This window comes from Phacochoerus africanus, chromosome 3 (assembly GCF_016906955.1).
Source record: "Phacochoerus africanus isolate WHEZ1 chromosome 3, ROS_Pafr_v1, whole genome shotgun sequence".
Lineage (NCBI taxonomy): Eukaryota > Metazoa > Chordata > Mammalia > Artiodactyla > Suidae > Phacochoerus > Phacochoerus africanus.
Window position 1 is genome coordinate 121061632 of NC_062546.1, and position 27206 is coordinate 121088837.

General features: G+C 34.1%; 1 protein-coding gene across 3 annotated transcripts in view; it reads right to left on the reverse strand.

Annotated features, from left to right (window-relative positions):
* TNKS (tankyrase) overlaps window positions 1-27206 on the reverse strand; it is a 170317-nt gene that overhangs the window by 101428 nt on the left and 41683 nt on the right. The gene's annotated exons all lie outside the window — the stretch shown is intronic.

Sequence of the window (27206 nt, forward strand, 5' to 3'; positions counted from 1 at the left end):
AACGTTCTCCAAGAGAAGTAGTTCTGGAAAAAAAAAAAAAAATTATAAGCAGAGCTATCGAGGTATAATGTCTGGAAAGCCACAAAAGCCACTTTGTTCCTTTCCTGAGCATAACATTAGCTTAAAAAAAAAAAAAAAAAACCCAATACAGTTGAACATACATTTACTTAACCATTTTCTTATTATAAAGTTAATACAATGGGCTAGTGTACTATCATGATTAACTGTTGGTTTTGGTTTCTTTTTATACTTTTATCTACTTTCCTTATTTTGTTCAGTTGAGATATACAAGGATGCTCATTATTTCAGAAAAATATGGAGGAAATATTTTAAAGTTGAGGAAATGAAGAGGACATATTTGCAATCTAGGGGGGAAGAAACTGTATTACAGTAGTTTGCTTTGGAAAATTGTTTCAAGTCTGCCTAAATGTAAATTAGGAAAAGATATTTTTATTTGAAGTAGAAAACAAGAGAAATAGAATAGATGTTCAATTCTGGATAATCTTAAAATCATGCCTCTTATTGGGATATATTCTCCCATGTAGAGAGGGCAGGAAGCCATGTGTCAACTGTACATTTTAATTTTCTTATGTGGAATATATTTAGCTCCATCCCTTAAATCAGTTTTGTTGTCTAGTTCCCTTTTATTTTAAATACCTAGCAAAACAGGGCAGCAATGTTTCTATGAGAAACATGTATAAGAAAATTATACATCAATAATAATGAAATTTGAGTCAACATTCCTTATGTTTTGTGTGTGCTGACATATTTTTTAGCAGAAATTAGATTTTGTAATTTTCACTGCTTGATACTATCTTTTCAGTAGATGGTTATTCAGAGCTTTTTGTTCCCCTTATTTTTTTAGAAAGCTGCTTAGATTAACCCGTGATATATATCATTTCAAGCATATAACCCTGCTATAATGTTCAGACACTTGATGGCAATATTAATTTGTTTTTCCATGGTTAGGTTTTAGTTTTTCATTATCCATGACATTATTGTAGGATTTGCCTGTGAGAAATGTTTACTACCAATTTTAAACACAGATGACAAAAGACTGCATATAAAAGTTTACTGGGAGTTCCCGTCGTGGCGCAGTGGTTAACGAATCCGACTAAGAACCATGAGGTTCAATCCCTGGCCTTGCTCAGCGGGTTAAGGATCTGGCGTTGCTGTGAGCTGTGGTGTAAGTTGCAGACATGGCTCCAATCCCACGCTGCTGTGGCTCTGGTGTAGGCCGGTGGCTACAGCTCCGATTCGACCCCTAGCCTGGGAACCTCCATATGCCACGGGAGCAGCCCAAGAAATGGCAAAAAGACAAAAAAAAAAAAGTTTCCTGAAAGAAGAAGATCAAATTTATATATTAGTTTCAAAAACAAACAAAAATGAATTCCATTTGAAATAACTTTAATATAAATACAGTATTTCACATCAAGTATTAATAAATATTTCTGAAGAGAAAAGTGGTTTGGAATATTTTGGTATTTTTGCTCTTTGATGGCCTTATTTTGCTCTCATAGATTTGTAAACTACTCTAATATAAAAATTATCACTTAGCCTTATTAAAAAGCTACAACTATAAAAATTAATTCTCTTAGAACACTCAAGGACTAAATCAGTCTAGATAGGCAGTTTTCAACACAGCTGCTAATTTAGCATTTTAATTCCTTTGCTCTTTAGGGAATTTCTTTCTGAAATATATTATAAACACTTCTATACATTAAAAAATGGACTATTCCAAACATAATTTAACTTTTTTGACAAATCAGGGCCAATTATTATGAACCTCCACCAGACTGTGCAATAACACAGCAAAGCTCTCTGGGCCTATTGAGATGTATCAATTCAAAATGGCTCCAGAATGCTATGTATTTTATTATTTTTTCATGTATAATTTATTTTCCTCTTTTCCTTTGTGCTAATGAATCTCTTTGTGTATTTCCTTTTAATTGAGAGTGTCTAAAAATGCTGTCTAGAAGAAATATATTTCAAAGTACAAACATAATTTGAAATTTTCTAGTTGCCATATTTTAAAAAAAGTTAAATGGAAGACACTAATTTTAATAATATATTTTATTTCAACATATCTAAATTATTATCATCTCAACATGTGGCACCAGGTCCATTTCACATGTCCAATAGCCACCTGTAGCTAGTAGCTACTGTACCAGACAGTGTGCATCTATCATGAGCTGGAAGATTATAAAACTTAGTAAATTAAACACTGTTACCATGTAGGAGCAAATTCCCTCTGAGTGACGTAAGAAGAACTCCTAGGTATATAAGGAACTTTGATTCAGAGCATGACTTCTGGACATTTATGTGGTAGGGGTGGAGTGATGGGTAGGAGAGAAAAGAAAAGAGAACAGGAGGTGGAAGAAGAGAGAAAAAGGAGAGCAGCAAAAACAGAGGAAGGAATGAGGTTGGGGTGGGGAAAGAACCCAATAATAAGTTTGTGAGAAGGCTAGAAATTCAAAGGTGAGTGAAATATAAGTAGTTCTGAGCATTAACGACCAGACCTCGTGTAAAAACGAGGCTTTTAAAGACGTATGCAATAACGATGGGAATTTATAGGCATCAAGAATTGAAGAATCCTTGCAACATGCTACAGTGTTGCAAGGATGGTTAATGATGACTCACAGGAGAGGCACAAGCTTTTTATAAGGCCACTTCATTCAAATGCATATGCCAAGAAATGACTGAGAGTATGCTTAGATAATGTATAAAATGTACCACTAACCGCTTTTACCAAATCTTAAAAGAGATGAACAACTTTACCAAAGGAAATATAGACTTTTTCTAGTTACTCTGAAACTCCTGGGCAAAAGACCAAAAAATGTGATAAATTCACCATTTTTTCTTGCTGACTAACTTAAGAGAATGGAAATTTGCAGGGAGCAAGGGAAGGAAGGGAAGGAGCAAAGGAGGGAGGGAGGAAGAAAGGTAGATTAAAGAGCTGGCTATCTAGATAACACAGAAGAACAAAATCTGGTCTTGAAGAACTTGAGCTTAGGATACAGAATGAGGGCAACTGATGGCAGAAATTACAAGAACATGAAGAATGAGGATAAATATAATGCCCTGCTATTCAAGCAAAAAAATAAATAAAGTCAATTGTTCAAATATATAAATCAAGAGAGAACAAGAATTAGCTTAAGACTAGCCCAGATTAAGCTGGTTTGACAGGAAGCTCAACGATCAATGCAACAAATTTTCCATAAATAAATAAATAAAGCACATGGAAACATGTCATATCAGTAGAATTTTTTTTAAAAGGGGGGGCGAGGGCTATGTTGCTTACAATATGAAAGACTGAGATGGTAGAAGTCATGGCTATAGTTACAGGAAGGGTCCTGTCTACTACTGCTGGTATTTCAGAGGCTTTCAAAAAGAAAAATGCTTAACGATACACAATGTAGTTCCAACAAGAAGTTACTGTATTTGGCTTAATAAATGGGAAAAATGTTTTTAACCATTTAAGTTATTCAACGATGGACTAATTATGACAGAAAGCTCATAGGAATACAGTGTAGAAATGGCAAGTAGGAATACAGTATAGAATCCTTATGGGGTAATGGACTAGGTTAACTAACCTTTAAATCTAAGGTACCTTCCGGATCCATGATTTTATCTTTTATGTTACAGTTGTATAGCTGTACATTATAATTAATTTGGACTTAAAATTTCACATGCATGCATTCTTTACTATCTGCTCTTCATAAGATCCATCACTCTCTAAATTCATTTCATATACAAAATATATATGTATATAAATAAAATTTTATATAAAAATCTTATTTGACAGGCACATTCCTTGAATGAACTCACTGAATCCTTAAATAATGCTTTGGTTTTATTATTACCTCCATTTTACAGATGAGGAAATGGAGCAACAAGAAGGTCACAGAGCCAATTTATTAGTTGCCTTTTTTTTTGTTGCAACAAATTACCAGAAACTTAACGGTTTAAAACACAAATTTATTATCTTAGAATTCTGAAGGTCAGAAGCTTAAAATATAAAGCAGATCAGCAGGGCTGTGTTCCTTTTGGGGCTTCATCATTTCCTTTTTTTCCTAGCTTCTAAAGGGCATCCACGTTCCTTGGCTTTTGGTCTCACATCACTATGACGTCCATTTCCATATCACATCTCTTTCTCTGACTGACCTTATTTCATCCTTTCTATAAGGACCCTTGTGATTATACTGGACATACTAAGATAAATTAGTCTCCCCATCTCAAGATCCTTGACTTAATCACATCTGTACAGTCCTTTTTACCCCATTCACAGACAGGTTCTGGGAATTAATACATGGACAGTTCTAGGTGACAATTATTATGCATATCCCAGCTTAATATATGGCAGATGGAGGATTTTTAACTACAATGAATGCTGTCTCTCAAGTACCACTCCTCTGTAAAGAAAAGTAGATTATACTTTCTAAGGTTCTTACAAACTGCAAGAAATAAAAAGAATTTTCTTCAACAAGGCATGTGATATTTAACATCTGGGGTTATAGACTATAAAGCAACAAACAGAATTCTACCTGGCATGACTTTCTTTTGGAGAATAAGCTGTTTAAAAATATATATACACTGAACATCTAAAGAAAACAGCTACTCTACTTTTTGGTTAAGTTTGCGGTGATATAAAAAATATTCTTTATCAAGAAAAAGATGTTTATGTATTTTGAAAGAAAAATTCTGGTGAAATTTGGAGTTACCATATTCATATCTCCTCTCAATTGCAAAAGAATTAAAATTAAAATTTAAATTTTTCTAAGAGCATTTTTTTCAATAAGGAATATTTTATTTTTAGCTAGGTTAGGAATAAACTAGGGAAAAAGGGAATCCAAGTAGAAAAGCACAATAGACCTGCTATTTTTGTCTGCTCAAATGCCCGTTACCTACTTTTTACCTGTTACCTGGTAAGCACTCTCTCCCTAGTTTGGGGAAATGCTCCTCCTTCACTATGATTCTGTGATTCTGGTGGAGTTCCCAGTCACAGAGCTCTGCTCCTCCCCTTACCCAACCATCATTCGCATGCCACATACCAGTGTCTGTGCCAGGTATAGACAGGAGTCTCAATCAGCTCAGAGTTTTTCCTCAGGACTTTTCACTATGCAACTGGGGAAGAGTCTTCTTTTTACATTAGAAAAATAATAGGAGCTACAGGGATGTGCCCTAAGAAATGCCAGAGGCCATGTTCCTCTACATCTGAAGAGCCTGGGTAAACACAGAGACCAAAAAATGGAGAGAGGCTAGAGTCACTGGGTAGTGGGAAAGGGGACCAAAAAAAAAAAAAAAGAACAGGAAGTGGGCAGGAAGGAGAACATGGAGGAGTGAGGCAAAGGGGGCAAAGGAGAGCTCAGAGAGTGGGGGCATAAAGGAAGGATGTGGGTCAGATAAACAATGACAGTCAGACACATGGCATATTTTGAGCGCCTGGATGCAGCAGACTTTGATGTTAAATATATCTTCACCTTTAGGTGGTTAGTACCCTTATCCAACACACTTTGTTAAATAATAGTAATTTAATTTGTTAGTGTTTACAATGTGCTGTGAACTTCCTCCCACTCCGCCTTTGAAAAAAACAGACAAATTCAAACCAACCTTCAGCAGCTTAAGTTTCTACCTACTTTTAAAAAATACATACTTGGGCAGACTCCAAATAATTTAACACTGATATGATTTAAATCATTTATTTTCTTTATATTATTTTTTTAAATGATGTTCACATTTATTTTTATGTAATTCATGAAACCCTGTAAAATGCACATTATATAAGTACCTCACCCAGAAATAATTTTCTAGAAAAAGGTATATAAATACACACACACATATACATATGTATGTATTTTTCTTCTTTATCCCAAGAACAAAGTCTTTCTGGCAAAAACATTTGTGGGATTTTTACAGTAATCTTTGCTATCAAACAAGATGGGTTAATAATGATTCTCTTCCAGGGCTACAAATGCTTATTGAGAATTTTCTTAAAAAAAGACTAAACAGACTTAAAAAAAGAAGGTAAAATATTTCTCTAATTGAATCAGGATGGTATATTACTGCTGTCTTTAATCTTTTTTCTTCCTCTAACTTTATGACTTTCATCATAAGGATTGGGGTGGTTTGTGCTTATGTCCATGGGAGCGCATGACCTGGATCTGGCTTGGGAATCAAACCATATCAAGGAGCAGCACCTTCTGTGCCAGATATTTTGAATAAGTCCTGGGTTGCTAGTATCTATATCTATGTGAATTTGACCAAATCATTTAGGCTTCTTCTGAGCTTTATATTTCTCATTGTAAAAGGAGAAAGATAAAGCTTATCTTATGGGTCATTCTGAGGGTCAGGGATAATATAAATAAAACACCCAACAATGCTTGCCTCACAGTAAACCTCGACACAAGATGATGATGATAATTCTTTTCAAATTTTTAAGTATCTGATTTACTAACAAGTGTTTATCATCTCTCCCTGTAAATCATCAGGGAGATAGGACCTCTTTTTTGTTAAAATCAGTGAAAGAATTCTGATTGAAAAAAATTAACACTTAAGGGATCTGAGAGAATAGGTTTCTCCATACACCACTTACTTTCTCTATAATAAAATGGCTGTTATACAATAAAATAGGGAGAGGCATTTTATGTTACTGTCCTAAAAATTATGCTGGGTCCTTAGAAAGTTGTAATCACGATATGAGAAAGAAAGCTATAAAAACTGATGTACAATGTTAATCAAGTAGTGGAAAAAATAGAAGTTTTAAATAATCTCCAAGAAAAAGTGAAAGCTATTCAGAGGAAGATAATTACAAAAGCCATGCGGATGAACTCTCCCTTCTCCTCCATCTCTCAGAGATATAACCATACTGAGATTGAGACAATGTTACAAGACGTAGATCTCTATTTCTTCAGTAGAGAGAAAACCTCATTCCCAAAGAAAAATATATAATACTCGTAATAAGCTCCTATCTTGATATTTCTTAATAAACTAGTTGGTAACCTACTGACTTCCAGCTGCTAGCCTCCAGTATATACCTTTGTCAACAATGACAAGCCATAATGAAAATATGAATTTATTAATACATTTTCGATGGATTTTTATTTTTTAACTTTAGATTTACTTTATATTACATATAATGATTTCATGAAATGAGTATCAATTTTTATATATTTTTACCTATCTACCAGAGAAATGGACCAACCCTGCAACACAGCAGTCCTTATGAAGTATGACTAAAGGTTAATATGCATTGTAGTCAGTATTTTAAAGCATGAGGTTTGTGACAAATTAAAAATAAAATTAAACTAAGATTAACAGATTAAACATTGAGGAAGTGCAAGTCAGCCCTGCTGATAATGACAGTTTCCAACAAGACATGGACAAGGCCATGTAAAACAGTGTTTCTCCACAAGGTCATACAACAACTATAAAAGTGACTAAAAATTCTTTCTTCTGAGTTACTGCTGTTTTCTTAATGATGACATCACCAACCTGGGCTCAGGATCAGTACTGCTAATCACTGATTACCCATGTCTGTCCGTGTGTACCTATATACTTTCAATTCATCAGCTAACACTAAATAAAGCATAGAAATCTATGATTTGTGCATTGGAGATAGCTATTTCCTCTTTCTTTCTTCTTGCTTCTTTAGCAGCAAGATATCAATATCTTAGAAAAATTAAAGAAAGGGCACACTTGAAACTCAAGTTAAATAAGACTACCTAGTACCATCTTTAGGAAAAGGTTCCAAGCTTACACAAGCTCTAACTTTAAAAAACAACCTGCAAACCAGTGTGCGCACACAGGCAAATACACTTCCACACTCATTATAGGCAGTCATTTACTGTGTTCACATTCTGCACAATGATCCTGATCACTTGATGCTTCCTGATGGATACAGAAGAAAGTGCTATCTATTTGGTAGAATGATACTGTTGTTGCTGAGAACAAGCTAGAGAAGAACAGTATCTTTTTTCCTTTTGCTTAGTTTACCTACTGCATTTATTTCATGCCAAGCTTTGAGATGACCCAGAAGTAACAGAAGAGTCAAATGGAGTAAGATCATTTAGTTTTAGTCTAGGCCATATTCTTTTGACACTGTTGATCAAAAGTACAGGAAAACAAAATACTCTAAATGGAAAAATACATTAAAATGTTAGCTAGAAAACTAGGCCTCAAAAATGGACAGAGAACACCCTGATGCAGTAAATGCTGAGTTCTAGGCTTTAGCAATTTTTGCAGAGAATCAATTATGTCTTCCTTGCCTACCTTGAGCTCCTTGAAGAAAGGCACTATATTTCTTCTCATATTTCTAGAAATACTCAATGCATTTCATTTTAAAAAGGGGAATACCTATTTCATGTTCCCATCCCTAGAGCCACCTACGTTTCCTGAAAGGAAATCTTATCCAGAGAAAGCTCCAATGCAACAACAGAGGAGTCTATTGTATCTAAGTTTAGAACTAAGAATGCAAGTATCACAAGGTTACACAGGAAATCCTTGAAAAAACAAAAAACAAACCAATAGAACCAGATGAGGATATAGATTTAAACGAACTGCATCATAAGTAAATCAGAATAAATAAACACAAAATTTGATGTGGTAATTTTAAATTGTTGAATGAAAATATTATGCTTCTAATTCAGTCAAAAATAATTATAAGCATATACATATAATGGTACTTTCTAGTACAAAGTTTGGCTTGCTCTAACTTTTCAGTTTTGAACATATCTCTTACTTTTGAAAGCAAGGCAAATAGTTTAGGGGAAGAGCTATTTGAATTAGTGTAAAAAAATTTAATAGCAATGGTAAAATAATAAAACATACAGTCACTTATATTATGCAATGAACTTACTTTTCTCTCTTTCTCCAGGAGAATATTGTACTAATGAATGATGGGCCCTTATAAGGCTGAATAAAATTCCATTTTACATATATACCACACTTAGTTTATCCACTAGTTTCTTGATGGACATCTGAGTTGTCTGTACCTTTTGGCTATTGCAAATAATGCTACTATGAACATGAGTGTACAAATACCTCTTTGAGTCTCTCTTTTCAATTCTTTTGAATACATGCCCAAAAGCTAAATTGCTAAATCACAGTAATTTTATTTTCATTTTTCAGGAACTTCCATACTATTTTCCATAGCTGTTACATCTTTACATCCCCACTGAAAGTGCACAAGGGTTCCAATTTTCCCACATTCTTGCCAATATTTATTTTGTTTTTTTTAAAAAATAGTAGCTCTTCTAATGGGTGTGAAGTGTTATTACCTTAAATTTCTTTTATATTTCAAGACTATGTCTAATGAATAAATTTTTAATAAAAATTGACTTCCCAAGATTCTATAAATGACTTCAAAATATGGGTAAGAAGCAAACCTGTCTGAATAATTTCTCAAATTATGTTTAATAAAGCAGATTTTGGTATTTACTTAGTGGTTTTTCCTTCACTGACTTAAAATTTATATAAAAATAAATTAAATAAAATATTTTTTTTCTTACTATCATGGGAGTAAAGTATAATCAGTTACTTTACGAAAATAAAATATAAAGAAGTATAGTAATTTATACTTTTAGCAGGCTGTTATTGATAGTCTTCAAAAGAAGGCAAAATAATAAATTTTCTGTATTTTGATTTGAGTTTACATACATTTTTATGAGACACTAAAGTATGTATATTTATTGGGTCATATTTTCTTTGCAGTTATAAACCAAGGTTTATATGTTAGGAAGAGATAACACATTTTTACTAAAGGTACTAAATTATTCAGTTTAAATAGAGAATTTAAAATACCTCTAGAATAGACTTAATGAAAAATTGGAACTAAAAAATGAAAGAAAAAATAATATTCAATGTTCAAACTGAAATAAACTGAATTATTTCAAGGACAACATTACAAAATTTATTTTATACATAAAAGCAATAGTCTTACAAATTACAGCTAGGTAAGTACATGGCTGGTAATGGTTTTATGAAAGATAACATATTCTGACCCATCTGCCACCATCTCAGATTATTTGTTCCCAGCCCAAGCAGCATAGAGACACAAATAAAATTTAAATAATATTTGTAGTATGACAAAGGTAGACAATTATTTCAAATAATTTAACATTTCTAACTTGTGATTATGCAATAACAGCCATACCTTTCGAAGAAAGCTATAGGTAAGGGTAACTAGCACCATTCAAATGATTCTTCCTGTATATAATCTCTCATTCTGTGCTAGCAAAAAATACTATGCATTCATTTTGAGTAAATGTGGTTTAATTGATAGAACCAGGCATCTGCATAAAGGCTTCTGCAAATTATTACCCAGGAATCATGACAAGGACTATGTAAGAGTGAGTTAGTATAAAATTTCAGCAAGCTATTTTCAGATTCTCTACAGCCTAATGTTTTCTCGTCCTGATAACCTTAAAAGATTTAAGGCAAACATTTCTTTTTTTTTTTTTTTTTGGTCTTTTTGCCATTTCTAGGGCCGCTCCCGGGGCATGTGGAGGTTCCCAAGCTAAGGGTCTAATCAGAGCTGTAGCCACCGGCCTACACCAGGGCCACAGCAACACGGGATCCGAGCCGCATTTGCGACCTACACCACAGCTCACGGCAACGCCAGATCCCAACCCACTGAGCAAGGCCAGGGATCGAACTCGCAACCTCATGGTTCCTAGTCGGATTCGTTAACCACTGCTCCATGATGGGAACTCCTAAGGCAAACATTTCTATATCCAGTTTAAAGAATCATCCGTAGCTGTTTGGAAGTGCAAAAATTTATATTCCAGGGGTCCATTGATTGCCTTGGAATATAAGACTTGGCAAGGTTATTTGCTGAAGAGCAAAATTAAGAAATACTTTAAGATTCATTCTCTGCTTTGTGTAAGATGAAGATCTATAGTTTTCATGACAAAAACTGAACTGAGAAACTTACACATCTTACTGAAAATGACTTGTGGAGATAGATATAACCTGGGGCAGATGTGGGAACTCATAATAATTCCAGAAGTTCTTTTAGGAAAGACACATACTATATCATCATAAGTGGTTCTGTGTAAATCATTATGACAGCTATAAAACAAATGTCCTCTGTCTCTCCCTGTCTCTCTCTCGTACATGCACAAATGCATTATCAATAAGAATTTATTTTATAAACTCTGTGGCACTAAAGTTTTCATAAATAAATTCCAAAAATTTAGCCCTTGTCAAGATATTAGGCAAAGATAACCAGATGTCCCAACACAATCAGGAAAGTTAAAGAGCAGTAAGAGCCCCTACAAGGCTAACAAATTTTCAAACTTTTTTTTTTTTTTGCCTTCAGTTGAAATATAGTAGAAATGAGTAAAATCTACACAGGAAAGAGATCTATAAATAAATCAGACTCACTGTTACTATCATTTGAAAATATACCAATTGCCCAGTTTGAAATTTCCTAGAGGGCTGAGATGGTACCTTATTTATCCTCATATATTAAACAACTATCAAAATGTCTGAACAAATAAGTATTAACAAACATGCTGAATTGAAAATACATACAAAAATTTAATATAGCATTCAACATTAAAGCGTTCAGGGAATATTTTGTACCTTAAGAAATATCTCTAAGCAAAGTCTTGATGCCCTCCAGTCAAAGACCACTAGGAACATAGCTATAGTTGAACAAGTTGGGGATTGTTACTTGTTACAGTGAGGGAAACAAGCAGACACCTCAATAAGAAGGTGTTAGAATCCATTATAACTTCTGGGCTGTGTTTAGAGATTTCAGGAGAGGGTTTAAGGAAGCAATGGTTTGTTCTAGATTGAATGCTATCACAAAATGGGGGGCAGTTCTCTGGCTGGGTAAAAAAGTAGCTGTCATCCATATTAGGCAGATGAGGAAGATGTCTGCTTTGTCGTGGGTTCACAATGACCTTATTTTTGTCTGTGGCCTAGATGTGTCACAACAGTTCCCATTTATAAGGTGCTATTTTCTTTCTCAAAGGGAATATTTAGTTGATAATGAAAAAAATGTTTCTACTGATTAGCTGAGCACAAATTTACAAATTAGAAAAATGATAAATCTGTCTTTGGAAGCTCTTACTATGCCAAATTTATTTCTCAATCATTGCCATCCACATAACCAATAGATTCTTGAATATAATGGATAGAGACAATGATTTTTTTACTTTCCACTATTACAGTCTAACTAAAAATGTTCAATAGGTGAATAATTCTCCAATTCATATAGTATAGCCTTATATTTAGGAGAAACCTAACCTTGGCATGATCAAGATGTAAGAATATCAAAATTACCAGAGAGATCTTTTGATATATTCTCTGTAAACACTTTTCAGCTAAACAATTCAGATATAGTGGGAAAGATTTACAGAGGCCCATGATGCTTTTCTGAAATTAACTTTTGTTGAATAAATAAAAGCAAATCCCTCACTGCTCTTTAACTTTCCTGATTGTGTTGGGACATCAAGCTTTATACAATTTCCTGGAAGACAGGTATAAATGACTGTCTTAAGGGGAAATGAATGAAAGATCCTAAGTATACAGATTGCAAATACTCAAAGAAGTCCTTTTGCTTCTGTACCCTCTTCAATTCATCCCCTCACTACAGCAGACTTACAACACAAACTAAAATTTCTCTATCTACAACACTAAGAATTCACCGTAGTTTCTGAGGAATACCCTCAGTATTAATTATGCCCATTAATTAATCAGATAAATACAAAAGTTACTGGACTGCATTTAAAGGGCGAAAGATTTATGCTATCTGAAGAGAAACCAGAGTATACGGACTGCATTTAAATACATAAAACAAACTAAATGCATGCCATGTTATCCTACATCATGAAAAGATATAAGGCCATTCATTGAAAAATACTTAGGAAAACTCAAACAGTGAAACAAATAAGGAATTACATGAATAAGATTACACAGCAAAAAAAAAAAATCAATTAAACAACAATACATTGTAAAGTGATCATATATACTTTTATCATTTCAACTAAAAATACATTTCATTTGTTTTAGCCCACAGAGAAATGATTAGTTAAAATCAAAAGGAAGTTGCTCTCACATCCATCCTACCAATAAAAACTTCTCATAAGCTATTCTCCTTATGTTTAAACAACTTACAGCTTGTAAATGTGAGTTACTTGAACTCAACTGATTTTTAGACCAATTAAAGACAGGTCTATTTTTAAAAATAAACTAGTGTTCCTGAATTTTAACTTTAAAGAATCTATAAAGTAGCATTCTGATTTGCTTTAAATAACAACATCGAGATCATGCAGACAATTATATCACATTACTAGACAATCAAATCTATTGGCAAAGGGTAATGATAAAAGTCTAGCAATATTTTTCAACTCAGGTTCATAGGCAAAAAGTAACAGAAGTAGGTAATACAACCATTTGTTTTGAGTGAAAACTCTGTTAGAAGGCAGTCATTTTATAAATTGTCTCTCTACAATTTATGTAGCTTCCTAAGGACTTCACTCACCTTTCTCTATGAGTAAAATTTTCAGGTCATACCCACCCCATTTCCATCTCTTTAACTGAGTTTATAGAAAGTTTGTAATCATTCATTCCTTTAAATGCTCTGTAGCTCTATGACCTGGGCACCAATTTATGGTGTATGAATATTCCCTTCTCTTGGAGGGTTTTCTGTATAATATATATATATATATGCCATCCTCCTTTCTTCTCTTGGTGATTTTAACACATTTAAAAGAATTTTCTACTTCACATTTTCAGATATTTCGTAGAGGAGATTATCTTTCATTCTTTGGTCAGATTATGTTTAAAAATATCATCTCAACTTTTGACTAACCATTTTTCTATGAAAAGCATCACGTAAGGACCTAAAGTAAAAAATATTTGGAATAATGCCTTCCATTTTCTTTTCTTCCAGAAACAAAATATATAAACCATCATTCAGTAACTTTACTTCCTTTGTTCTGAAAAAATATATATATATAAGCAATCATGGAAAATGTGTGTGTGTATAGATACATGGATGTGGTTGTATGATCATGGCTATTTTCTTCTCCAGATTAGACGCTCTTTAGGTCCAAAACCTTCAATAATTCAAAGTGTTACTCACAACATTTAAGCATGATATTTGGCCCAAAGTCTACCTTAAATAATGGAGAGTATAAGTAACTTTGACACTGAGAGCCATGATCAAGGTAAATATAGGGGACTATAAAAGGATCCAAAGACTTTCTATGAAATTCTAGTCCTTTACGAATCCTATGTTCTCTGATTAAGAAGTGAAATATCGGAGTTCCCATCATGGCTCAGTGGTTAACAAACCCGACTAGTAACCATGAGGTTGCAGGGTTCGATCCCTGTCCTTGCTGTGAGCTGTGGTGTAGGTCACAGATGCAGCTCAAATCTGGTATTGCTGTGGCTGTGGTATAGGCTGGCAGCTGTAGCTCCAATTTGACCCCTAGCCTGGGACCCTCCATATACCATGGGTACGGCCCTAAAAAGACAAAAGACAAAAAAAAAAAAAGAAGTGAAATATCAAGAAGGGTATGTATAAAAAGATATCCTTAAGAGAAAGGAATGCGTAAAATCATAAACTCTGGTATGATGGTACCAGGCATAAAGCATGAAAAGAGTGCTTCCATTCTTAACTGACTTTCTATTCTTTCTACATTCTGGCCAGGCTTTTCTTCTATAAACCATCATTAATAATTCTTACTTGGCATGTTTTTGTTTTACAAAGAATATAGGCAAGCAGTTATTTTATTTTCCCTTGTTATGTTTTAAAAATGAAAGAAGACTTATTTTGCAAATGAGTTCACAAAATCGCTTACTCTTCTGGAGAAAAGGATACTCTCCCACATCTCTCTGTTACTGCCACTGGCATTCTAATAACGTCTTAAAAACAAGAGTCATTTTTACGTCCTGTCATAAGCAATATATTCACTTTCAGTGCAATGGAGGGTTAATAGAATAATAGAAAAACAACATATGGAAAGATCAGAACATTGACACAGAAAAAAGATGCTTCTTCACTCACCTCGAGCCTAGTTCCAAACACTGAAGCCAAATATATAGAACTAGAATTATAAAGAGCAATGAATTTTTCCCCAAAAGAAAAACTGTGAGGGAAAGAACATAAATATAAACTGATACACAGACTGTCACTCCTCCTCAGAAAAAAATAAAAGAAATATGATACCAACTGGAGATGATGAAGTTCTGATAATCCACAAATCAAAGGACAGCCTATTTATAAAGCATTTATTATCTACCACTGATTTCCTGTCTAATTAATCTAACAACTACTCCTTTTAAGAGAAATTCCCAAGTATAAAACATAATACTTGTAGTCATTTCACACTGTGCATTTTCTACTTTCATTCAAAAAGACTTCAGCATATGATTCTGTATGCCTCTCTATGCTCTGTCAGGCTATCAATTCAGATGACTTTTAATGTCCACATCAAAAAAAGTCTAGCAATTCTAAAGCTGTCAGAGGCTGATAATCAAATACACAATTTTAAGATACTCTAAGTTACTGACACTCTAGGTAAACCTGATCTTTTCCCTGAGAAAAGAAAATATTGCTTATCTACCTATCACAGACAGAAGCACAAGAAGGTTAATTTGATTAAAAAGCTACTCAGAACTAGTTTTTACCCCTGTCCTGCCTGCTAAGGTCATGTACCCTCAAAGAATGACAGTGTTAGTGCCTGTCATGACACAGCAGAAAGAAATCCGACTAGGAACCATGAGGTTGTAGGTTCGATTCCCAGCCTCGCTCAGTGGGTTAAGGATCCAGCATTGCCATGAGCTGTGGTGTAGGTTGCAGATGTGGCTTGGATCCTGCATTGCTGTGGCTCTGGCGTAGGCAGGTAGCTGTAGCTCTGATTTGACCCCTAGACTGGGAACCTCCATAGGCCGTGGGTGTGGCCCTTTTTTAGCAAAAAAAAAAAGCAAAAAGAAAAAGAATGACAGTGAATATACTCTCACCCAAAAAAGAACCCTGAGTCTATTGTGTTCTTGGGGGTGGGCGGGACAAAAGGGTACAGATAATATTTGTTTCAAAGTAATCTCAACAAATTTAATGCCCAACACTTTTCTTCAGAACAAGACCAAAAACAAGGGGAGTTAACAATGATTAACAATGCCTATAAGATGGTATTCTAATATAAAACAAGGCAAGGAAACATTGACCTTTATTCATAGAAAAGAAACAAGAATTTAATTTTGAGATAGTAATAAACAGAAAAGAATATCAATGCAATTAGAAGTAAAATGTAAAGGAAAAAGAAGACTGAGTTTTTTTCCTAAACACTAGAAATTCAAAAAATGAGACTACATGAAGCTGCAAAGTAGAAAAAATAGTACAGTGACCATATACTTTATTAACCAAATTCTCTCTTTTTTTTTTTTTTTTTTTTGCCCAGAGTGATCATCTAAAAACTCTTTTCATTTGAAAGTTCAAACACAGAGAAAACCTTCAAAATAGGTACAGAGGACTCCTGTACAACCTGTGCCCACACTTACCAATTTTTAAAGTTTTGTCTATGTGCTTTATATCCTCTCTTCCACCTCTATATTTCTATGTATGTATGTATGTGCAATAAATAATTTTTCTGAATCACCTCAAAAAGTTACATCATGTCTCTTTGCCTTTTATTATTTCGGTGTCTATTTCCTAAAAACAGGGATTTTTTCTTATGTAAGCACTGTACAGTAATTAAATTCAGGAAATTTAACATTGGTACAATACGCTTATCTACCAGAGAGTACACATGCCAATTTTGTTATTGTTCCAGTAATATCCTCTATAACATTTTCCCCCTTCCAGTCCAGGATCATGGATTTTGTATTTAGTTGTTATGTCTCTTTAATCTCTTAATTTGAAATAATTTCCTAGCCTGTGTCTTTCATGACATTGACATTTTTGAGAAATACAGGCCAATTATTTTTTAGAATGCATCTAAATTTGTATTTGTCTAATGTCTCCTCCTGAGATTTAGTTATGCATCCCTGGCTAGAATACAACATGAGAGATGTTATGTCCTTCTCAGGTGTTACATCTGCCAGCACACAAGGCTTATTCAACTCTCACTTAGCTTATATAGTCCATGTAATTGATTATATTAATTTTGCTTCTCCATTAAGGGTATCAACAGATTTCTCCACTGTTACTTATTCCCCCAAGTAATAAGGAAGTCTTGCTATATTAAAAAAAAAAAAAGTTAGTTAAATTAAAGGTGTACTTAGCAATGCAGCTGATTTGTATTCTGGGGCAAGTCCCTTACCCCACTGTAAGCCAGAAACAAATAGCTCACTGGAACCTGCCTACAGACGTATATATTTTGGTTAGCCCTGGTCTAAATGAGAATTCTTCATGGCAAACAATGTAATTGTTTAATAGACATCTTAAATTTAAGATGGCCAATGAAGAATTCTTTATTTCCTATCCCACTGCCACACCCATCAAACCTGAATCCCATTTTCCCTCTCTTAAGAAAAAAACACTATCATCTACCTAGTCGCTCAGGCTAAGAACACGAGTTACACTTGATTCTTCTCTTGTCCTCATGTCCTATATTCAATTCTGTTAGTTTTACCTTCAAAATCTACTTCATGTCTATTTCTCTTAGTCTCTGCTACTGCCATCCTAAAGTAGGATTAAAAAAACCAGTAGACAAAAGTAGCCCAGGAAACTAAAGAGTTAAGATGTTAAGTGGTCACCCATGTGGAGTTAAAATAATGTAATGATTTAGAAAAATAATGCTTCGACTTCGGTAGTGAATAGGATCCAAAAAAGTTAAAAAAAAAAAATTGCCATTTAGAGATTTCAAGGGTTAGCATATAAGTTGGCTATTTGCCTTTTTTTGTCACTCACTCCTCTATTAATAATACAATTCTTCTCCTTTATCCTTTCGAAAAGGTGGAAAATGATTGAAAAAAACCACATTAATGAAATCCTTGTAAGATAAAAATCAACAAGCATAATATAGCATACAATCTACTCTCTCTGTATTCAGGAAGTGAGCTTTGCTCTTCACTTATTCCCACCACACAGAATCACGTGTTTGTCAAATGACTGACTCCCCCCTCTGCTTCCCTGTCCCATTCTGTTAATGTGGTTGGTTGCTCAGTTTAGGAAACTTTATATTTTCAGAAGTACAGTGACCACCAATAATGAAATCTTCGGTGTCTAAGAGTAAAACATTGTTTTGTTCTGTTCTGTTTCCAAAAGTCTCTTGATGACATCCATGAACTAACTAAGCGCTTTCAAAAAATTTATTCGGCATACCATCCCAGAAGTAGGTATTACCCCACTTGCACTCTCGAAACGAGAAAATGTAGGAAACTGAGGCTTAGAAACACAAAGTAACTCTCCATTTACACAAGCAGGACTGGGATTTTAATGCAGACCTTCTTGATTCCAAAAGTAGGTAGCAGGACTGGGATTTTAATGCAGACCTTCTTGATTCCAAAAGTTTGTGCGACTGTGCTGTATAGCCAGTGCTGCAGTCTTGCAGTATAGCTGTTAACCTGCTGTAGGGATGCCTTTTCCTCTGTAAAGTGGGGAAAGGGTTGAGAAGAGCACTGTAGCCTCTATGGTCGGCAACAACCCTCCTACCTAGTCGAAAGCTTCGCTAAATTGACTCCTGAGCAAGTGGGTATATACAGATCTCATTAGCTTCTTCCTACTAGCTAGTCCTTGTTCCCCACTGACATCTGCTTAAACAGCATGTTAGAAGGTGTGAAAATGTAGGTGTAAGGCAAGTTCTGCTAGAAAATGCCACGCATAAAAGTGGTATCTGTTCAAAGAAGGTTTTTGCTTTAGGTCAACTTATATTTTTTGCATTATCATATCCTGTTCCAGTTTCCTCAGCCTTATGAATGAGTAATGTAAGACAGGGATACTTACAAAGCTGGAGTATAGCTGGAAAAGACGGTATTCAGCAAAAATTTCACGAGTAAATTCTCCAGCACTAAGTTACTTACTTTAATTACAGAGCCTCTCTGATCCTAAATAATTGCCGATTATTCCCTTTATTCCACCTTTCAGAGATACCTCATTCTTTAAATAATAAACCTCATGCCATATGTTCAATGACTTTTTTAAGTTTTAGAAAAATGATTCTTCTACATTAGACAAATTAGGAAAATACTGGCTGCCAGGCTACTCCAACCTTAGGGCTGAGTCAAAGGGTAGATGGAACTAAAGAAAAGCACAAAACAAAGATCAAGAAAGAAAGGACTATGGGCATATCTACCAGTTACCAACTGGTAAAGCAGTAAGCTATTGATAACTTTTACTTTTAGTCACAATTATTTCAACTGTAAATACAAAAATCATACTTTTGCCTTTTATTCAGCTAAAAAAGCCAATGCATTAAACAATTATGTTCTCTGCAGTACTGTGTGACGAGTACTGATAGTCCAATCCTACCCCTCATAACTCACAGTTGCTTAAATCTAGGTTTCTAATCAGAGGGTAGATTTAGAAAAATAAGCATGCCACCCAAATTCCTACTGAGCTACACTCAATGCTTAAATCCTCAGAGTATCCATATGGATAACAACTGATTCCAAACAGCAATAGCTGATCAAAAATAGTTTCAAGACTCCTAGGAAAATGAAATAGATACACTTTCCCCTATTCTTGCCAGTAAGTACACCTAAAAAAACCCAGATATCACATTATTTATAAAATAAACATAAGAAGACTCTCAATGGTGGAGAGAAGGTGGCAGACTTGTTAGGGAATCTTGGTACCCAAGGAATGACATGGTGGTGAGTTCGAAAGTCTTTTTTGCCCCATATATACAGACCTCAGAGCGAAAGAAATTAGCAACTCAGAAAATGTCAATAGGTACAGACAAACAAAAGCCTGCTCTCTCTCTCTAGCCAAAGGACTGGGAAAGGGACAGTCTAGCATGACAGAAAACCTTTAGACAATAACCAGTCTATTTCAGCCAAATACCACAAAAAAACAAAAATGACCCCCCCCAAAAAAAACCCCTAAAAAATAAAAATAAAAAAAACTGTGACTCTACCCCTAGTCATGAAGCAAAGGCCTTGTGATAAGCCTAAGTTTGCAAGCTCATTAGGAACCAAGACTTCATTTCTGCCAGGTAATAATTAGCCCCTCCTCACCACAGTGTCTATAGAGACCACAGACTATCACAAACTTTCACTACAGCCCAACATTAATGAAGTCACTCCTCCTCTGATGTCAGTCAAGACCAGGTGGGGGTAAAATCATCAAGGACAGAGAAGAACTCAATAACACCAACAACCAACAGGATGGAACATTTATATATAGAACACTCGATCCAACAACAGCCAAAGCACATTATTCTTGTTATATGCCCATTGAGCATATACAAAAATAGCCCACAAAACAAAAAATTTTTAATGAAAAGAACTAAAAACATAACAAGTGTTGTTCAATTACAATGGAATCAAATTAGAAGGTATATCAAAAACATAACAAAAAAATCAACAAACACTTGGATTCTAGACAAAATACATCTACTAAACATGGGTTAATGAGGAATTCTCAGAGAATTTAAAAAGAATACATTGAATTGAATGAAAATGAAAACAGAACATATCAAAATTTGTAGGTTACAGCTAAAGCACTTATAGGGAAAATTATAGTACTAAATGCATACATTACAAAAGAGGAAAAACCTCAAATCGGTTTTCTAAACTACCACCTCAAGAACATAGAAAAGGACTGAAATAAGCCCAAAGTAAGCAGAAGAAAATAATAAACATAAGAACAAATTAATCTAATCAAAAAGAGAAAAAACAAATCAATGAAACAATGATTCGGTTCTTAGAAAAGGTCAATAAAACTGAAAAACTTCTAGACAATGCTAATATCAAAGAGAAAAACACAAATTACAAATTTCAGGAATGAAATGGAATATCACTACAGATCCTGCAGATATTAAAAGCTGTCTAACAAAAGAAAACTACAAACAACTCTATACACAGAAATCTGACAGATGAGATGAAATTCCTTGAAAGACATAAACTACCAAAACTCACACAAGGAAAAACATATGGCCTAATAGCTCTGTACCTATCAAAGAAATTGAATCAATAATAATCTTCCAAAAAAAGAAAGTATGAGGCCCAGATGGTTTCATTGGTGAATTCTACCAAACATTGGTAAAAGAAGTAATCTCTTTCAGAAAACAATCTCATTCAGAAAATAAAAGCAGATGGAACACTTCTTAACTTATTCCATGAAGCTAGCATGATCCTAATACCAAAATTGATAAAGATATTACATATAGGGTAAACTAGAGAACAATATCTCTGGTAATGGAAGTGTTCTGTATCTTGGGTACATCACTGTCAATATGCTGGTCTTGACACTATACTACGGTTTTTCAAAATGTTACCACTGAAGGAAAATAATACAGAGGGTACAGGGGGCTTACAACTGCATGTGAATCTATACTTATGCCAAAATAAATGCTTAACAAAAATTTAAAGGACAGAGTTATTAACCCTTATAATATTAAAGCATTAAAGAATTCTAACATCATATGTGCTATTTAAGAAAGTGAATATTTAACAGTAGTTATAAGAAATTTTAAAAGAATCACTTACAATAGCAATTTGTAGTTGTAGGTAATATTAATCAGGTAAGTTTTTTTTTGAAAGGAACAATCTTTAAGCTAAGAAAGCAGAGAAACATATTGACAGATGGAATTTAAGCCCTGAACGCACGGGCCAGTCTAATTTTTAAATGTTTTATAATAACCACATCCTTCTAAATGAATCAGTAGGTAAAAAATCTTAATCTGCATATACAATACCACCGACTCTGCAGCCAAACTGCTTGAGTTCAAATCCCTAAAATTTCCCTTAAGGATGGTGAACTTGTAAAAGTAACTTAACCTCTACTGTAAAAATAGGTACAATGATAATATCTATCTGCTGGTGTTGCTGTGAGGATTCAATGACCTTAGAAGAGTGTTGGCTCATAGAAGTACTTAGGAGTTGTCGGCTGCTATTACTACTCTATTTTACATGAAGCTAACTTCCAAAAACAAGTGTGGCTTGCTGCAAGTAATCTAAAAGACAATTCAATAAAAACTACTAAACAAATTAAACAGGTGCTAAAGAGATGAAATTAACTAGCTTCAGGGTAACATCTGACCTGTTTGTTCAAGGTGCAAATAACAATTTGAAATTTAAATCACAATGACCTATGTCAGATATGGCCTTTTTAAAAAGGTACTACTTTTATATTCCTCTACTAAATTATTTTTCATATTTTTAAAGTTTCAAACAAGTGTTCAATCAGTTTTAATAACAAAATCTTAAATTTTCTTGCTCATGTCCAAAACTGTAGACAGATCAAACCATTACTAAAATTTTCTTAACAATTACTTAAGGGATTCACATTTTCAGCATATCTTTAAAATGAGTATTCACACTGTTTCATTTCACTTGAAAAGTTTTATGTTTCCTGCTCTAACACTAAAGGGAATTTTTTTTAAATCAATAATTCATGTTAATAATTTTAACCTAATAAAATTGAAGTGGATAAACACAGCTTTTCTTTACAAGTAAGGAATCTCTTTTTACAGTTTATTTTCTAGGAGGTACATTGAGCTATGAGACTTTCTAATAATTGATAAAAATAATTCCTTAAATTCAAATTAAGAACATGAGAAATCTGTCTTCAATCATGTAGGCTGATAGTAAAAATGTATTACACAAGAAATGCAATATGCTACACTGCAGTATAGCTAATATGCAAGACAGCCCATTAACAAAACAATAACCAAAGAAAAGAGTAAGAATTAGGCCCTGGTTTGACATCTGGAAGTCTGATGTGACAGCTGCAGGAATTTTGATGGTTCCAAAATTAGAATATTCTCAATCAAAGGAGCTATCCACGAAATCTGTTGATAAAAGGCTGAGTACATACTTTACTCATCATACCAATTTAAAAAAAAACTTTAATGAACTATGTTTTAAGAGGTATACATGACTATAAGGCAATTCAAAACACTTTTTAGGAAATAGAAAATGTAATAAGATAATTATAATATGGCATGAGAGTGAAATAATAGTTATTGAGTCCTCGTAGGACCTGGAAATATGCTGCCCTCAGTTCTCAGTAATCAAACCCTAGATGTATTTGTTTATTCAGTCAGTTTCATGTACTCCTCCAAGTCCTGGGCACAATGAAGTGAACAGGACAGAAAAGAGCCAAATCCTTGTGAAGCTTTCATTCTGTTGAGGCAAAAGAATAACAACAAAATACTGCAATTTCAGATATCCACAAGGAAAATAAAGTAATAAGTCCATCAGGAAAATAAAGTAAGATAATGGGTTTGATGACAAGAAGGCTTCTCTGAGGAGTAAACATCTGAATGGAGATTTGACTGATAAACAATGTGAAGTTCAAGGGCAGTGTTCCAGTTGCAGTAAAGAGGATGTGTTGGTCCAGACACACAAAAAAGGGGCTTCATCTGTTTGAGGAACAGCATGCATCCAGCTGTAGTTGAAACAAAGAGCTCAAGGGAAAACAGAATAGAAGATCAGAGATAATGCAAGGCAGGGGCCAGATCATAGCAGCCTATGGTTCAAGTTTGGATTTTATTCAGGGGTAATGAGAATATGTTAATGAGTTTTCTAATCATAGTTCTGATTGATGTTTTACAAAGTCTACAGTGAGAACTGAGTGATGTATAAGTGGAGGCAGGGAGACCCATTATGAAACTAACTGCTGTCATGAAGGATGTATACCAGGGCTAGAACAGTGAAGCTGGTAAGAAATGGCTGAATTGGGGATTTGAAAGTGTGGCAGACCTGAATTACTGACAGGTTGCTTTCAAACCTTGAGAAAAAGAAAGGAATCCTAAAAAAACTGCAAAACCTAGCAGTCAAACATACAGAGGCAGGGTCCAGATCACTTAAGTCTTCACTGATCATGCTAAAGGTTATTGTTTTATCTGAAAAGCAGTAGAAAGCAGTGGAGGAGAACAACAATAACAATAACAAAGGGACAGGGTTCCAGATAGACTTTGATTTAACACACTAGGCTCAGCAGGCACATAGCTGACCCCTCAACATTGCCTCTTAGCCTGAGCCACAGCTAACCCTTTCTGGAAGGACTAGGAGCCAGCCCATCAATCAGAGATTAGAATTTCCTCAGAAGTGCAATGAATCCAGATTGAAGTTTATTCTTGAGACAAGATGGTGCAAATATACTCCTTTTCCTTATTCCTACTCCTAAATCTACTAGGAAACTGCTGAGACGAATTACTTTGGCAACCTTGGGACCACCTAAACTCACTCACTTTATATCCCTGTCATCCTCAGTTCTGCCAACAAGAACTCTCCTTTGGCTATCTATCCTTTCCCAAACTCTCAGCCTCAATCTGCTGTCACCTCTTTTTATGACCCAACTTCCCACTGCACCCCATAGAATCCTCTTGACATGATTAACAAATACTCCTACATATTTATTCCTTTCAATGAACATGTACTTTGTCACCTTTAACTTACATGTAGCTCTCACAAAATAACATCGCAGGCAGTGCAGCCCTTTAAAAGGGAAGCTCCTCATTCTCCAAATCCTCACATACTTCAATCAGGAACAGAAAGATGCAACATGTTTATGGATGCTAAGAATGAATATGGTAAAGAAGCATTGTTTAAACGGAATTAATAAAATACCTCTAACTTCACAAGGAAAAATAAAGGATAAAAACGATCTACCTAAATGGTAAACACTAAAATCTATCCATAGAATACCCTGCTGCAAAAGAACCCTTAATGCCTTTTGGGAATATTCACATAACTAAATTCTTAAAAAAAAAAAAAACTTTGTCTAGATACTCATGTTGCAACAGAAGAAAGGCTGGGGCAAAAATGTAATTGTAATGTATACATGTAAGGATAACCTGACCCCCTTGCTGTACAGTGGGAAAAAAAAAAAAAAGGTTATTAAGCAATATGAAATGTACAAGGCTGATCTCATTAAAGAGAAAGAAGAGTGTGGGGGCTGTTTGCAAAGAAAAAAAGCTTATAAATGGAATATATCAAAACGTTCTCTCTGTGGTAGAATAAGGAATAATTTTTCTTTTTTCATATTTTTCCTATTTGTCTTAACTTTTACAATGTATTTTTTTATAACTAGAAAAAAGATCAAAATAAATAAATTTTTAAAAAATCCACAATCATAACACACCAAAACTGGTCTTCAGTGAAATTTACACAGGCTTCTTTAGACTTTAGATTCCTATCCTTGTTTCCTAAAAAAATAAAATAAAATAAACAAAACCACCTCTAAGACTTTCAGCTGGCTGCCCAGAACTTCAGAGTCAAACAAAAAACCTTCAGTCTTCTACATGTATCATTTACTAGACACAATAATTCAGCAAATAGCTTAATGCATCTTTCCAATTAATTACTCTCTTTAAAATAACCTAAGTGCACTATCCAAAACAAATGCCTATATGCTGGGATTCCTCAGTTGTAAAATTAAGGTTAAGTTGTTTTATATAGCTCTGCAAAAATCCATGCATTCTTTATGCAGACCAGGTTATTAGTTACTGATAACTAAAATATTCAGTAAAACAGACTGTCACTTTGTTTATTTCCATTAAGTAATATACAATATCTATACACAGTTTTGGCTAATGGACAAAAGTAGTAACATGAAAAATATTGCAAAGTTATCTTGGCAATTAAATTCCCAAAGAGGAAAAAAATTAAGAACAGAAACTCAAAGTAAGTAATGGTACTACAACTACATTTGGCATAAAAATAAAGAATGACACATCACCCAGAATAATCTCTAATAACTCTAAATTAAGGTATTCTTTTCAAACAATTATTTTCTTTATCAATACTTAATCTTTTAAATTTAGGTGTGGAAATAATACTTCCAACCATAATTCCATCAGAAAAAACTGCTTAGAAGTGAACCTGCACAGGCATAAAAACATTTTGGAATATATTTCACTGCATTATATAACATGAATGTATAAATACCACAAGCATTTATTTTCCACAGATGTTATCCACTAGAATGTTTTTCTTTCAAATCATACCTGAAAAGTTGTATGTCATGCCCAAGAAAGCATATTCTTGAAAAAAGACAATTAATGAACTCAGTATTATGACCAAGAAAAATGTAGTATTTTTCTGTCTAAGCAAAGTACAGAGTTAAGTGCATTTCAAATCAAGTTTAATAGACATGGTCTCTGTCCTTCAGGAATCTTCAGTTTCCATGAGTTATTCTGCCAAGTTTCTTTCCCATACTAACAAGAGCCAATATAATCTCCCCTGAAATTATTTTCAGATTAAAAAGTAGCTTCTTGTTGTTAATAACTTAATTTAAACTTTATGTTTTAAAAAAGTGAAAATGGATCTAAAAGCAGTGTTGCATTAAATGAACAAATCTGACAAATGGACAAGACAGGCATTGAGGGTTGAAGAGAAGGAAAGGTCAGAGGGAGGGCATAGATATAGAGACAATCTTGGTGGTATTTACAACATCCCTCCGTCACTATGAACGGTATTTCTCCTTTGGTCAGAGACCACTCCAAGGATGCAACCGTTGCCCAGGGCTCTGTTAAAAGAAGAGACCGAAAGGCTGCAGAACCTAAGCACCAGAGCTGAGGCTATAGATTTTTATATCATTATTTAAAACTTTACAGTTACATTTAAATTTCACCATATCTATACTGGTTTAAATGGTTGTATTCCTCTAGAGTATGTTATCTTGATTCGGCAACCAAATCACCTAACCTTTTATTAATTTAGATAAATCAGATTACTCTGATTTAGCAGAGATTATATTAATTTTAACACTTGGGAAGTTGTCTTCCATACAGAGTAATTAAGCAAAGATTCCACATATTTTCAAAGCTTTCTGTAAATAGATGTTTTCCATTTACCTCAGAATCTTTGTTAATAAAGATTCTGGACTCTAAACTCAAAAGTGAACAAAAGATTTATTTTCCTTAAATCTAGACATATTCAAAAGGAAGCAAAAAGTCATTTACTTTCATACAACCTAAAACAACACTGTTAGCACTGCAGTGACAAAGAGGCTCCAAATTACAAAGGTCAGTTAAGTAAAAGAAGGCAAAGGCAGCAGAACTCCGATGCTAAGAATAAAAATGAAAATAGATCCAATGCAGCATTTTGCGAATGAAGATCAATGAAAACGGCTGCTGAATATT